This window comes from Mus musculus, chromosome 5 (genome assembly GCF_000001635.26).
Source record: "Mus musculus strain C57BL/6J chromosome 5, GRCm38.p6 C57BL/6J".
Lineage (NCBI taxonomy): Eukaryota > Metazoa > Chordata > Mammalia > Rodentia > Muridae > Mus > Mus musculus.
In genome coordinates this window covers 143,126,916-143,139,816 of record NC_000071.6, presented here as the reverse complement: position 1 = coordinate 143,139,816, position 12,901 = coordinate 143,126,916, and the positions used below count along the sequence as shown (strand labels likewise).

Genomic DNA, 12,901 nt, shown 5'->3' with positions numbered 1-12,901 from the left:
CTTGCTTCAAGAAAAAAGTGAATCTCAAGATAGCTCAGTCACCAAAGTGCTTGTTTGCAAGCATGAGGACCTAAGTTCAAGTCCAAGCACCCACATTAAAAAGCCAGGCATGGTGCCACATGCCCGTAAGGCCCGGCATGGAAGAATCCCTGGGGCTTATTGACCAGGTAGTTTAGCAGAGTTCCCAAGCCCCAGTTTCAGTGAGGGACCCTGTCTTAAAACTAGATGACGAGGGATTGAGGAAGCCACCTGTTGCAGACGTGTGGTCCCCACACACCCGTGCACACACATACACGTATGTGTGTGTGCATACATACAAATACATGCACACCAGCTTTAAATTGTGGTGTTGAAAATAAATTGTGTTGGGAGTGAAAGGACCCATAAGGGTGAGTCGTGGTTATCCAGGAGTCAGAAATGAAGAGCATGAGAAGAGAAGAAAATGTGGTATGAGATTCCATTGGCAGGGCGTGCCTCCTTGTTATACTTTTAAAAAAGTATTTATTGCCGGGTGGTGGTGGCGCACGCCTTTAATCCCAGCACTCGGGAGGCAGAGGCAGGTGGATTTCTGATTCGAGGCCAGCCTGGTCTACAAAGTGAGTTCTAGGACAGCCAGGGCTACACAGAGAAACCCTGTTTCAGAAAAAAAAAAGTATTTATTAATTTACTTATTTTATGTATATGACTGTTCTATCAGCATGCACACCTGTGTGCCAGGAGAGGGCGTCAGATCCCATTACAGGTGGTTGTGAGCCTCCATGTGGTTGCTGGGCATCAAACTCAGGATCTCTGGAAGAGCAGTCAGTGCTCTTAACCACTGAGCCATCTCTCCAGCCCTTCCTCATTATACTTGAAGGTGCGAGAGAGAGACTTGATCCAGGACTACCTATTTCCAGTTCTGGTCAGCTCTGTGTCCAGAAAAAAAGGGAAACTTGCCTTGAAAACCCTGTGTCAGGTCCAAGTAGGACCAGAGGGAATTTGGCGTGTGAGTGGAAATGCTTAGGGTGCCTTTGAACACAAAAGGTGTGGCGTGAAGAGGCAAGTCCATCCTAAGACAGGCTTACTAGCCATTGGGGCTCAGTTCATAAACGCAGGGCTATTGCTCATAAAGACCTTTGGCTATTCTCAGGTGGACTCAAGTTCTGTTGCCAGTACCAGCACTGGGCAGCTCACAACCACCTGTAACTTCACCTCTGAGGGTTCCAGTTCCCTCTTCTGACCCCCCTGCAGGTCACATGAACACTTAGATATACATAATAAAAATTAGTAGTAAAATAAAACGAACCACCGCCTTTAATCCAAGCACTTTAATCCAAGCACTTGGGAGGCAGAGGCAGGTGGATTTCTAAGTTTGAGGCCAGACTGGTCTACAGAGTGAGTTCCAGGACAACCAAGTCGAGACAGAGAAACCCTGTCTCGAAAAACCTAAATAAATAAATAATAAAAATTAAAAAAGAAAAGAAATAAAGAACCATCATAGCATGGGCTATAGAGACCTGACACGGAATTCTTGGGTGCAGGAGAAGGAAGGTAGGGACACCTGGGTCTTCGGAGGAAGGTGTCCACCATGACGCTTTTCTCTGGCTTGTCTTCCACCAGGCCCCACCTTGAGTCACTGGTCTGAGCCCAACTGGACAGTGCCGCAGGAGTTTGTTATCCTAGGTTTCTCGGGGTGGCCCCAGGGCCTCCGAGTGCTGCTGTTCTCTCTCCTCTTGCCGCTCTACTTGGCCACTCTGGCTGGGAACCTGCTAATTCTGGGCCTGGCCCTGGCAGAACCCACCCTGCACACACCCATGTACTTCTTCCTGGGCTCACTGTCTGCAGTAGAGGTGGCCTACACACTGGTACTCACCCCGCGGATGCTGGCTGGCTTCCTCCTGCCTCCTGGTGGCCAGGCAGTAGCACCCTCCACCTGTGCTGCCCAGATGGGTCTATTCGTGGCTCTCGGTGGCTCAGAGTGCCTGCTGCTGGCAGCCATGGCCTTGGACCGCTACCTGGCTATCTGCCGCCCTCTCTACTACCCCCAGCTCATGACCTCTGGACTCTGTTGGGCCCTTCTAGCTTGCTGTTGTTTGGGTGGCTCAATCCTAGCCTTAGGCCTTACCATGGCTATATTCCAGCTGCCTTTCTGCCACGGTGGCCTTGTCAATCATGTCTTCTGTGATCTCCCCGCGGTGCTCGTGCTGGCCTGTGGGAATCGGGAGCTTCAGGAACACGTGTTACTGGCGGCCTGTATGCTTCTGCTGGTGCTGCCTCTAATCCTTATCTTGCTGTCCTACACCAGAGTTCTGGTGGTCATCCTGGGGGTGGGGGATAGCGCGGGCCGCCGCAAGGCCTTCAACACAGTGGCATCCCATCTCACAGTGGCTGTGCTCCACTATGGCTGTGCCACAGCCATGTACGCCAGACCCCTGAGCAGCCGCTCCCTGGAGGAAGATAAGCTGGTGTCGCTCATCTACATTAACCTCACACCGCTGCTGTACCCAGCCATCTACACGCTGCGCAACCGGGACATGCAGGGTGCCCTCCAGCGTGTGGTCAGCCAGAGGACGATGGGGACGGTCCAGCAAGCTGATCTTGTCTAGCTATGGATGCCAGGTGGTATTAGAGCCACTGATGGAAATTGCACTGCTTCGGAGTTATCATCCACAGCCTCCCCATCACGTGCCTGATGTAAGCTTGGTAATAGCTTCCAAAGGCCTCCAAACTGAACTAGCAGGTTAGCAATGTTCCCGCACCCATTTAGAACGACGTAGCTCTTTGCTGTGGGGAGATACCCTGTAAACTGTGACATTCAACAACACCTCAGGTCTACACTCACTGGATGCTGGTGGCATCTGCTGTCCAAGATGTCACAACCAAAAAATGGTAGTGGGAACCAAGTATGGAGGCTCACACCTGTAACTGTAGCCCTCAGCAAGCAAAGGCAGAAGGACTGAAAATCCAGGGCCAGGCTGAGCTGGCACAAGGAGACACTGTCTGGAAAACAAGACAAAAGAAACTCCGGTGGCTTATACCTGTAATCATAGGTGGTGGGAGGTGCAGGCAAAGGTTCAAGGTCCTCCACACAGTTACGTGGCAGCATGGAGTACATGAGTCCCCATCTTAAAAGTACAGAAAGGTCCAGGCTGTGGTGGTACACGCCTCTAATCCCAGCACCAGAGAGGTAGATATAGGTGGCTCTCTGAATTTGAAGCCAGTCTGGTCTACAGAGCAAATTCCAGGACAGCCAAGGCCACACAAAGAAGCCTTGTCTTGAAGAAAATCAAACAAAATAAAAATAGAAAGGGCCAGGTGTGGAGAGCCATACTTTCAATCCCAGCACTTGGGAGGCAGAAACAGGGAGATCCTGAGTTTGAGGCCAGCCCGGTCTACAAAGAGAGTTCCAGGACAGCCAGGGCTACAAAAAAACAAACAAACAAACAAAAAAAAAACGGTCTTAAATTAAAAAAAAAAAGAAAGAAAGAAAGAGAAGGAAGAAGGGAAGGAATGAAAGAAAGAAAATTAGTAAAATTAAATCTTAAAAATATCATTAGTGCCTACCAAAGGCCACCCGGGGGCAAACCCAACTTCTGCTTTGATGCTCTTAAGTCCTAGCCAAATAGTAGCTCTTAGATAAATGCATAAAAAGGGACAGGAGAAATGGCTCAGCCATTAAGAGCATTGACTGCTCTTCTGGAGGTCCTGAGTTCAAATCCCAGCAACCACATGGTGGCTCACAACCATCCGTAATGAGATCTGATGCCCTCTTCTGGTATGTGTGAAGATAGCTACAGTGTACTTACATATAATAATAAATATTTTTTTAAAATGCATAAAAAGGCCGGGCGTGGTGGTGCACGCCTTTAATCCCAGCACTCGGGAGGCAGAGGCAGGTGGATTTCTGAGTTCAAGGCCAGCCTGGTCTACAAAGTGAGTTCCAGGACAGCAAGGGCTATACAGAGAAACCCTGTCTCGAAAAACAAAAAACAAAACAAAAAGCATAAAAAGCTCATAGAAGCATCCTTTGCACTATGAAAAGTAGAAATAAGAATCCACAAATGTGGGCCAATGAGAGGGCTCAGTGGGTAGAGTGGCTTGCTGAGCAAGCCTCACAACTTGAGTTTGAACCTCTGAACCCATGCAAAGATAGAGATACTCATCCCACAATGTCATTGGACCTCTACAAACCCACCAGGGCACGCACACCCCACCTGACGACATGGACACATATTCGCAATGATAATCTTTTTAAACTATCTGCAAATGTAGACTATCAATAACCTATGGCATATTCGTGGAATATTCAGGTCCTGTATTTGTGGCCTACGACACAGCCTTGGAAAGAATGAACTACAATAGTCTCAGAAACAAAAATGCCAACACAAACATGGCGCCAAGTCTTTAAAGCAAGACACAGAGTATACACCAAAGAATCCCATGCAAGTGAAGGGCAGGGGCAGTGCTCTGAAAGTGACTGGTGGGACACATGGGTTGACCAGGAAGTGTCAGAAATGTTGCCCGGGTCCTGAAGCTGCTACTTTTCTTGGTTTGGGCCAGCAAGATGACTCAGCAGGCGAGGTGCCTGCTGTCAAGCCTGAAGATGACTCAGCAGGCGAAGTGCCTGCTGTCAAGCCTGAAGGCCTGAGCTCAATGCCCAGGTAGGGTAGCACACGGTGGGAGGAGCGAACCATTCTCTAAAAGTTGTCTGATCTCTATAAATTCACCCCACCCTTCAATAAATAAAAACCGTTTTTAAAACTATCCAAATGCACACTGAAGACATATACATCGCAAAGTATGCAAATAAGCTAAGCTGATTATGGATACTCAAGCATCTGTATGCTGCATGAATGCACCCACATACATACATAAATAATAAAGCTTTGAAAATATATCACTCTGGGCTGAAGAGATAGCACAGAGATTAAGAGTACTTGCTGCTCTTTCTGAGGAACCTAGTAAGATTGCCCAAACCCACAGGGCAGCTAATGACTGCCTATAACTCTAGCTCAGTGGTAGAGCACCTTCCTAAAATTCCCCAGTGAGGGTCTCGGGGTGTGGCTTAATGGTGGAGCACCTGCCTAGAATTCCCTAGTTAGGGGCTAGGAGTGTGGTTCAGTGGTAGAGCCCCTGCCTAGAATCCCCCAGTGAGGGGCTGGGGGTGTGGCTCAGTGGTAGAGCCCCTGCCTAGAATCCCCCAGTGAGGGGCTGGGGGCGTGGCTCAGTGGTAGAGCCCCTGCCTAGAATCCCCCAGTGAGAGGCTGGGGGTGTGGCTCAGTGGTAGAGCCCCTGCCTAGAATCCCCCAGTGAGGGGCTGGGGGCATGGCTCAGTGGTAGAGCCCCTGCCTAGAATCCCCCAGTGAGAGGCTGGGGTTGTGGCTCGGTGGTAGAGCCCCTGCCTAGAATCCCCCAGTGAGGGACTGGAGTATAAAGCATTTGTCTAGCATACACTGAAAGTATAACAACGTAAAAACAGAATTCTAGGCCTTTAGGCCCAGGCTTGGGAATGTGGCCTTTGTAAAGGTATGCTAATCATAAAAGAGATAGCGACATTCCTCTACCCACCCGCTTCCTGGGTTCAAAGAGTGCTCATTCAAAGAAAGTCACCCTGGCCATTACCAGAACCTGCAATGCAAATGTGCTATTGTTAGGGGCTCTTAGAAGCTGTCTTGAGAGTTAACAATTACCTGGTATTCCTTGTGACTCTTGTAACTTTACACTTCCTTGTGACTCTTAACTGGTATCTTTGGTATCTTCCAACAAAGCCCTCCCCACTTCCTTGAGTTTCGGTTTCTTCCTTTAAATACCCCCTTACCCAGCTACTCGGCGCGCCACAGTCCTCTACCCCTGCGTGGTGTATGACCGTGGGCCCGAGAGCGCTCTTGAATAAAAATCCTCTTGCAATTTGCAACAAGACCGTTTTCTCGTTGGTGATTTTGGGGTGTCGCCTCTCCTGAGTCAGAACGTGGGGGAGTCCTCACGTTGTGGGTCTTTCAACACCAGGCCCTGGGTCTGCCAAAAATAAAACCTAACAAAGTAGCGTATTTGTAGCAGAATGCAGTGGATTCTGGTGTTGATTAATGCAAAGCCAAAACAAGTGTGGCCCACACATTAAAAAGGCAGAGGCAGTTGTATTATTAGGGCCACGAGATGGCACAGAGGATAAAAAGCTCTGACGAGCCATACAAGCCTGGTAACCCAAGCTTCATCTCCAGAACTTACCTAGAAAGCAGCTTTCGGTAGGAGATGGCGGTCATGACAGCACTCCACCAGCAAGACGGGAGGTAGGGACAAGAGACTCTATCCAGGGAGTTCATGAGTCAGCCGGCCAGAAGTGCTCTCTACAGCAGCAGAACCAGGAGAAACCCTGCTTCTATGAGGTAGAAGGTGAGAACCGACTCTGTACAATGATCCCTCCCCACCCCACCCCCACCAGGCTGGCCTCAAACTCACAGAGATCCACCTGCCTCTACTTCCTGAGTGCTGGGAGTAAAGGTGTGCACAATAACTGCCTGGCTGTAAAGTGATTATCTTGAAATTAAGCCCGGCATCTCGGGGTTAGGCAGAGCCTTAGGGAACCCAGATGAGGAAGGTGATTCCAGGTGCGGACCAATCCGCAGTCCCAGAGATGGCCTCGGCGTCTGTCAGTGAGCACAGGCAGTGATAAACCAGCGCTGACTTTTCTTTAAGGAAATACCCCCAGCGGCTTCTCACCGACCACAGAGATAAGATAAACCTATGACAGGAAAACTGTGGTCAGAGGTTTTCTTCGCGGGCTCCCAGAAGCAGAAAAGAATGAACCAGATCCAGTGGTGGTGAGCTGTTTCCCCACATCTAAAACACACAATCTAGGTATGGTTTTGCTTGTTACAGAACTGGGGGCTGATCCTCTGGCCTTACCTGAACGACAGCAGCCCCCAGTTCTTCGTAAATATTTTAACTAGGCTTGATGGGCCGTTGGCATCCACCTGCCGCCACCTCCAGAGGTGGCATTACAGACGGGCTGCCAGAATGTGCTGAGGATTCAAACTCACGCCCTCACGTGTGCAAAGCAAATGCTTTTATTTGCTGAGCCACCATCTCTGCAGCCCGTTAGCCTGCCCTTTTAAAACCAGAAATGATAGATACAGCTCACCAGGGCACTGGGGACCCCTGCAGCTCTTGGCCTCAACCACTTGCTCAGCCACTCTCTTCAGAGGCCCACTGACGAATTTACTTTCAGTTCTTTTTATATGTGTAGATGTGGCTCAGAATTTGGCCTGGCTGAGGAACACTTGCTGAGCAAATGCAATGCCCTGGGCTCATTACTCTACTATATAAACAACAACAACAATGACAAAAACCAGACAACCAAACAACAAATACCAAGAACAATATTCCCCAGACTTCATTGTCCATAAAAGTAGAAACAAAAAAGAACTTAAAATATATGCAACCCTGTTCTCAAAAATAAATTCAAGAAACATCAGGTACACATTAATTTTATTTATTTTTTTAAGATTATTTATTTATTTATTTATTTATTTATTATATGTAAGTACACTGTAGCTGTCTTCAGACACACCAGAAGAGGGCATCAGATTTCATTACAGATGGTTGTGAGCCACCATGTGGTTGCTGGGATTTGAACTCAGGACCTTTGGAAGAGCAGTCAGTGCTCTTAACCACTGGGCCATCTCTCCTGCCCTAAAGTAATTTTATAATTCATTTGTATGTGTGCACTTGTGCATGTGAGCATACCTGCTACAGCAGTGCATGGCGGTCAGGCATAGGAGGCACAGCTTAGAGAAAGCTTTGCAGGAACCAGACTCCATGAAGGGAAGAAAATGACTGACGCCCTTTCACCAGAAGGCTGGGGTGCTTGCTGTTTAACAGCCTGTGATCTTTTGCCATTCTGTGGAGCCGGCCTTCCTGGATCCACCCCTACCCCGGGCATTGTCTAGACCCCTATCCTGAGCTGAGTCTCAGTGGATGGAGCCCATGCGTATGAGAGTCCTGTGTACTCTGCATCCTCCATCAATACAACCCATCCCTATGCTGTTACAAGGCCTTCCTCCCTAGGCCCTAGCCCTGTTCATCAGACGAGAGAACTCGTTCTTAAAGGTCACAGGGGCTTTGCTCCTTTGCAAGGGAGTTTATGTATCTAGACCTAAAGCTTTGTTGTGATAACTGTCACGTAGTGAAAGGAAATAAAACTGTAATTCATGTAATGTATGTCAAATAGCCCAAAGAGTTGTTTGTGAGCTTTGAAACCTGGGGCTGAGAACATAGCAGAACAGACCAGGACATGCCGGGCAGGCCCATCGCCTCCCTATCTCCCACCCCTCTGACCTAAGTTAAATGTTACAGGCTGCTGACGTTTAAATGGACCAATCATGTGAAACCTCGCCAATTCCTCCCCCAGCCCCACTCCTTTTCTATAAAAACCCCTAGCTTCCAAGCCTCGTGGTCGAATCCACTGTCTCCTGTTGTGTGAGATACGTTTCGACCCGGAGCTCCGCCATTAAAATACCTCTTGTTGTTACATCAAGGTGTTGTGTTCTATTCGTGATTCTTGGATGCACGCCGAATCGGGAGCTGAGTGGGGGTTTCCCCACTGAGTTCTTTCAGTAGCCGTCTCTTTCCAAAGTTGTACGGTGCTTAAACGTGTAAGAGAAGTAAACTGTGAGGTCACACTCAGAGTTTTGACCCAGAACCTGCTAAAACGGGGCTAACCTGAGCTTCATCCCCAGAACCTGCTAAAACAGGGCTAACCTGAGCTTCATCCCCAGAACCTGCTAAAATGGGGCTAACCTGAGCTTCATCTCCAGAACCTGCTAAAATGATGCTGACCTGAGTTTCATTCTTTGCACCGTGCAGATTGTTCTCTGCTAATTGTGTAATCCCTGACAGTCGGGAGACAACGATAGGACTTGGTTCTCTTCTTGTAACTGGGGCTTAAATTCAGGTAGTCAGGCTAGGCTGCAAGCACCCTTACCCACTGAGCCACCTTACCAGCCCTCGTTCCACACTCACACTTTTTTTTTTTGTTTTGTTTTGTTTTTTGTTTTTCGAGGTAGGGTTTCTTTGTATAGCCCTGGCTGTCCTGGAACTCACTTTGTAGACCAGGCTGGCCTCGAACTCAGAAATCCGCCTGCCTCTGCCTCCCGAGTGCTGGGATTAAAGGTGTGTGCCATCAAGCCCGGCTGAGCACTGGCTCTCTTGCAGAGGACACACAGGTTCAATTCCCAGCACCCATGTGGCTGCTCAAAGTCTGTAACTCCTGTTCCAGGGAATCTGTCCCCCTCTTGTGGTGTCTGACGGTAGTGCATGCACACGGGGCCCAGATGCACATGGAGGTAAAGCAACTAGACACATTAATTTTTTGGAGCGGGGTTGGGGAGTGAGACAGAGTTTCTCTGTGTAGCCCTGGCCATTCTGGAGCTCACTCTATAGACCAGGCTAGTCTTGAACTCACAAAGCTCTACCTGCCTTTGACTCTTGGTTGCTGGGATTAAAGGCATGTACCACCAATGGCCCAAGGGACATAATTTTTTTTAATTGTAAAATCCTTTCTTTCTTTTTTTCTTTTCTTTCTTTCTTTCTTCCTTTCTTTCTTTCTTTCTTTCTTTCTTTCTTTTTCTTTCTTTTTCTTTCTCTTTCTTCTTTCTCCCTTTTCTTTTTCTTTATCTTTTCTTTCTTTCTTCTTCCTTCCTTTTCTCTTTCTTTCTTTCTTTCTTTCTTTCTTTCTTTCTTTCTTTCCTTTCTTCCTTTCTTTCTTTCTTTGAGGGGGTAGTTTTGTTGGAACAAAGGTTGTATTGCAGGCTGGCCTCAAACTCACAAATTCACCTCCTGCTTCCCAAGTGCTAGGATCAAAGGTGTTGCGCCACCACCACCCAGCTCCACAAATTTTTGTTTGCTTGTTTTTTTTTTTTTCCAAATCAGCTCAGACCACTGAAATAAAAAGCACTTTTCAAAAACCCTCCCACGGTTTTGCTCACTACTCTGCATTTACTGCTGGCTGTAAGATGGGGTCAGTAGCAGCCAGGGAAGACTATGGACGAAAGGAGTAGTCTCTAAAAGGACGGGTCCACAGCCTTTCCTTAGCAGCCCCTCTTCCCCCGGGAGATCCAGCCACAAGAGTAGACAGGACTGCGTTCAGGTACTGGGATGGATCATGAAGCTACAAGTGAAGGGATAAAAGGTAATTCATCCTTGGGAAAGAGGGGGTGATATCTGGGCAGTTTTCTGGTGTTCATACTGTCATGAAACCTGTGAGCCTCCAGTGGACCATGGGCTCTGAGGAGGTAGAACTGAAGGAGAAACGGTCAGTGAAATGATAGTGGGGGCAGATCTACGCTCCACACTACATGTAGCATTCCTATACCAGATGTACCACTCAATCCGGACCGCGCACAATGCAGTCAGCTCTGCAGCAAGCCAGCAGCCAGCAACTAGCAACCGTACCCTGCACAGCCAGCAGAGAGCAAAACTGTGCTTCTGGGAGATGATGGGATAGCAGTTGCCATGGTATTGCCTGGAGTCCGGAAATGTGCACTTCCGAGTCCGACCCCTGAAACAAGCCTAAGAGGACCCTCACAGTGGGTGAAGAGAATACAACTCCCAAAGGTCACCGCGGCACATTGCGGCAACGCACTTCCGGTCATCAATGACATCTTTTCGCTTACAGCCTGGAGGGTCCCGGTATAAGACTCGATTCCCCCATCCCAGTTAGCTTGTGGCCTGACCAGAAGACTCTTTCATGGCATGCCTAGTCCCGGAAGTTGCGATGCTCCACGTGGATACCACGCAGATTGGCCCCGGAGCCATCTTGTAGGATTAGCTGTCAAAAAGATCTGAACGCTTGGGGGCACTGACTCTGCAGTTCTCACCCTTCTTCGTAATGCTGCAACACTTTAAATTAGTTCCTCATGCTGAGACCTCCAACCATAAAATTATTTCGTTGTTACTTCATAACTGTAATTTTGCTGCTGTTATGAATCATAATGTAAATATCTGTATTTTCCAATGGTCTTAGACAACCCTGTGAAATGACCTCTTGAGGGGAGACCCTGTAAACCACAGGTTGAGAATCACTGGTCTAGAGCACGTAATGCTTTACAGAGGACTTGGGTTCAATTGCTGTTCAAAACTTCGGTTCCAGGGGATCCTATGACCTCTGTGGAAGTACAGAAGGGAGGAAGATGGATGGGTGAATGTATGTGGACTGAGCGCAGGAGTGTTGGTAATCCCAGCACGCAGGAAGCTGCTGCAGTTACAGCTGGAGCTCCTGGTCAACTTTGCAAAAAGTAAGTTACCCAAGGAAAATGGAGACCCTATTTGAAATAAATACAAAAGAATAAGCTATTCCATTAAAAAGTTGAATGAATTAAAATAAAGAAACTGAGTCATAGGCTTTAAAAGAAGTATTCAGAGCTCATCGGAACAATAAAACATAATATGCTTGAATGTCAAAAGACAGTGTGAACCAACGTAAAGACATCCCTGCTCTTGGATAGATTTAATTTCCTTGGATAGATTTAAGCACATCCATCTTCTCTGGGTGCATCAATAAACCAGTCACGCGACCAATAAAAACACTATTCATTTCCCTCATCTTCAAGTTTGAGTCAAGCGGAGTATCATTTGAGAAAATATTAGGGAAAGCCAGGCAAGTCTTGAAAGGCGGCGGGTTGCCATATATTGAGACATATTTTAAGCTTTAGTCATTAAAGCAAGACACTGTTATTTGTAGACGCCACAGGGAAGCAGGGGGATGGGGGGAATCAAATCTAGAAATAGAACCAGCCACAGATGCCAAGCCAGCGTGAAGTACAGAGAGCATCTCGAGCCAGGAAGCCAGATGAAGGACTCCAGTGTGTGATGGTGGGATAGCAGGGTAGCTGGTGGCAACAAGAGGACAGCCAGTCTTAGTTCCATCCAGTCGATTCATTTGAGATGAACCAAAGATTAAAATGGGAAAGGAAAGAAACGAGAGGCTGGAGAAGAGAGTTTGCTGCTCTTGCTCTGAGAGGACCCAGGTTTTGTTCTATACCTACAATCGAGTGGCTCACAATGCCTGTAACTCCAGCTTGAGGAGATCCAACACCCTTTCCTTCTGACCTCCTCTGGGACCCACTTATACACTTAGTTAAAAGTTTTTTTAAAACTTAAAAAATAAAACCATACAAAGAGAAAAAGCAGTCAGGCAGTGGTAGCACACACCTTTAATCCTAGCACTCAGGAGGCAGAGGTAGGTGGATCTCTGTGACTGAGGTCAGCCTGGACTACAGAGAGAGTTCCAGGGTAGCCGGGGCTACACGGAAAAAAAAAAAATCCTGTCTCCAACAACTGAACCAAACAGAAAAACAACAAATAAAAAAAACAAAACAAAGCAAAAGCCAAAGAGAAAAGCAAATACGTAGAAACTCTCCCACAATCTGTAACAGAGAAAGGTTTTGTTTTAATGTATTTAAATACAGCTGTCTTCAGACACTCCAGAAGAGGGTATAGATCCCATTACAGATGGTTGTGAGTCACCATATGGTTGCTGGGAATTAAACTCAGGACCTCAGGGAGGGTAGTCCAGTGCTCTTAACCTATAAGCCATCTCTCCAGCCCCAGGGAGAGACTATAAGCCATCTCTGCAGCCCCAGGGAGAGCTTTTTTTAATTGCTGCTGTTTTGTGTGAGACAAGGCCTGGAGTACCCGAGGCTGACCTTGTGGCTGACCTTGTGCACTTTTGTATGGTTAAGGATGACTTTGAGTTCCTGCTCCTGCGGCCTCTCCCTCCCCAGGGCTGGGGTTACAGTGTGCATTGCCAGACTTGGTCTACGTGGTGCTGTGGATAGAACACAGGGCTTCCTTGTACACACTAGGGGAAGCACCCTACCGTCTGAGCCTCAGCTTCAGCCCAGGAAACTTTCCTAACAATAAAATT

General features: G+C 47.8%; 1 long non-coding RNA gene and 1 pseudogene across 2 annotated transcripts, besides 1 other annotated feature; one reads left to right on the top strand and one right to left on the bottom strand.

The window, feature by feature from the left end:
* Positions 1-1,478: 1,478 nt before the first annotated feature.
* On the bottom strand, positions 1,479-6,692 carry Gm38734. Of its 2 annotated transcripts, none has more exons than XR_003956005.1 (3): positions 6,436-6,692; positions 6,205-6,355; positions 1,479-2,188 (listed from the first exon to the last, which is right to left on the bottom strand). It is a non-coding gene; the product is annotated as a predicted gene, 38734 (long non-coding RNA). The 2 variants fall into 2 exon arrangements; XR_868667.1 differs by lacking the exon at positions 1,479-2,188 and adding an exon at positions 5,921-6,010.
* On the top strand, positions 1,620-2,585 carry Olfr718-ps1 (olfactory receptor 718, pseudogene 1; annotated as a pseudogene).
* Positions 10,107-10,881: an enhancer, named in NCBI's record as "nonconserved acetylation island sequence M61 enhancer". NCBI's record gives its function as "enhancer in mouse EL4 T cells and human Jurkat T cells" and the evidence as "EXISTENCE:reporter gene assay evidence [ECO:0000049][PMID:17135569]".